Source organism: Bombus flavifrons, unplaced genomic scaffold (assembly GCF_040668555.2).
Source record: "Bombus flavifrons isolate JBK064 unplaced genomic scaffold, iyBomFlav1_principal scaffold0024, whole genome shotgun sequence".
In the NCBI taxonomy this organism is placed as follows: domain Eukaryota; kingdom Metazoa; phylum Arthropoda; class Insecta; order Hymenoptera; family Apidae; genus Bombus; species Bombus flavifrons.
The window spans coordinates 350,001-352,500 of NW_027184769.1; the positions used below are offsets into that span (position 1 = coordinate 350,001).

Below are 2,500 nucleotides of genomic sequence, written 5' to 3' on the forward strand. Positions count from 1 at the left end.
TATTCGATCCCTGGGGCTGTACGAGTAAAACGTCTTAAGACGAAGACGGTAGAGACTTTTATGACAAAGTTTCGCACGCCACCGAGTTTTTGGTTCTCTCTTCTCTCCTCTCTCGACCGAGTTCCCATATATGCTTTCTCTCTCAGTCTCGCCAAAATATATAATATTCGTTTAAGACGACGTCGGGGGCGCGGACTTCGTGCGTCGAACACCGGCAAACGTAGCATATATCGCCTGATATGAAAAAAAAATCGGTCACGAGGAGAACTACGAGTATATTCGATAACCTATACACGAAGCGGTGCATAAGCGGGCGGTCGTCCGAAAGGACGACTCACGACGCCGCGTGCACTCACGCAAGTCCGTGACGGTTCTCTCCGCTCTTATTCGTATCCCATTCTTCTTCCTCTCGTCGTCCGACTCTGAAACGTTCTCTTATTATATTTTTAAGAAGAACGACGGCGGGTTGTTGTCGAGGCAAGAAGGGACAGAGAGAGACAGAGGTAGTGTTTCGTAGTCTCTCGTGAACACGATAGATTTATATATCGAGCATGCGTACGAGTTGCACGGTCTCGGCACGACCGCGACGAACGCCGACGAGCGTCCAACAATCGCTCGTACGTCGCGTACGTCCTCTCGTCCGCTCTTATTCGTATCCTTCTTCGTGCGCTTTCCCCTTTCTCCGACTCTGAAACGTTCTCTTTTATTTTAAGAAGAACGACGGCGGGTGGTTAAGGCAAGAAGGGACAGAGAGAGACAGATAGAGAGTAACGATACGCAACGCAAGCAGTCTTAGGTTTACGTGAGCAACCCTCAGCCAGGCGTGGTCCAGGAATTGTATCCGTGGACCGCAATGTGCGTTCGAAATGTCGATGTTCATGTGTCCTGCAGTTCACACGTTGACGCGCAATTAGCTGCGTTCTTCATCGACCCACGAGCCAAGTGATCCACCGTTCAGGGTAATCTTTTATATATTTACAACATTTTTATACTCTTTGTACTCTTAATTCTCGGTTCGAGCGAAGCCGAGTTCCGACACGTTCGACCAACGGGAATCGGACGCGCAGAAGTCGCCATAGGATTGACGACACGAAAATGTTCGAAAAAAAAAACCGACGAACGCGCGAAGATTCGCGCGTCCGTCGGCCGGGCGTAAAGTACATTATGATATATAACAACCATCGAGATCGAAGCTCCGTTCGTCAGGAAACGACGGGGATATACACACCCGATTCTGAATCCTCTGTACAGCACACGATCTCGCGAACGAGTAAGCACGGTGGCTAGCCCATGTTATGTATGTAATGCGTAATTCCACTCCCTCGTCAAATTTATTCAAGAAACAGCGCGCGTGCATCTCCATCGTTCGGGCGATGTAAAGATTCGATGGGATTCGCGCGGCCGTCCGCCTCGAGCGGTCTTTCTTCCCAATATCCAGAAGCAGAGTTTGAAAAACTCTAGCGACGGTACGGGTGTCCGACTCACGACATCGAGGCTTCGAAGCCGGCGATCCCCTCCGAACGGATGGCGACCACGCGACGACTGAAAGCGTGAAAAATCGACGAAAGAGAGAACACATCTCCGTTCAGGTGGGTGTTTGTAAAACAAAAATTCGATGGGACTCGCAGCCATAGCCATCGTCCTCGCGCGGTCTTTCGTCCCAACATCCAGAAGCAGAGTTTGAAAAACTCTAGCGACGGCACGGGTGTCCGACTCACGACAACGAGGATAGAGACACGGCCGGTCCCCTCCGAACGGGATATATGCGACGATAGACGACAAACTAGATGTAAAGCTTTAGTCTCGTTCAGGTAGCGTACAAAATAAAAATTCGATGGGACTCGCAGCCATCGTCCTCGCGCGGTCTTTCGTCCCAATATCCAGAAGCAGAGTTTGAAAAAACTCTAGCGACGGCACGGGTGTCCGACTCACGACAACGAGGATAGAGACACGGCCGGTCCCCTCTGAACGAACTTCGGCTAGACTAGTTACGAATCGTCATCGTCGCATAGCGGGCCAAACATCCACGCAATGCGTCTTCGTTCTAGGTTACCCGATCCACGAGTATATGTTACAAGTGGTTTCGTTATTTCGAACAAAACGACATACGAAGAGCACACGCCCTATGGGTAGGAAGCACGTTTCGAGAACGCGCGAGAGTTTTGAAGAAAGAGACGAGAGGAAGTCGACGCAGAAGGTATCCATGGTTCTTCGAAGAGAATCTTCGAAGACGATATCGGTATCCTTTCGCTCTGCGCGACTCGCTACACGTTCTTTCGCTCTCGTCGACTCGTTGAGCTTCGTTCGATCCCAAAGAGGAGTCTTCGATATGTCCCGTTGCTAGGAGGAGAGCAAACGCAACACAGACTACGAAACATAGAAGAGAATAGGCGAAGAGCACGATCTCTCCGACACGAGGCACTTTAGAGATTTTCTTATTTCGTACAGCGGTTTCCACGATGCAAATACGAAATACGAGATCGTGACGGCGGGTCTTTCT

At 50.2% G+C, this 2,500-nt stretch overlaps 1 non-coding gene across 1 annotated transcript; it reads right to left on the bottom strand.

Annotated features, from left to right (window-relative positions):
- Positions 1 to 807: 807 nt before the first annotated feature.
- On the bottom strand, positions 808 to 962 carry LOC138189296 (5.8S ribosomal RNA). The gene has a single exon (XR_011175990.1). It is a non-coding gene; the product is annotated as a 5.8S ribosomal RNA (ribosomal RNA).
- Between the last annotated feature and the right edge of the window lie 1,538 nt (positions 963 to 2,500).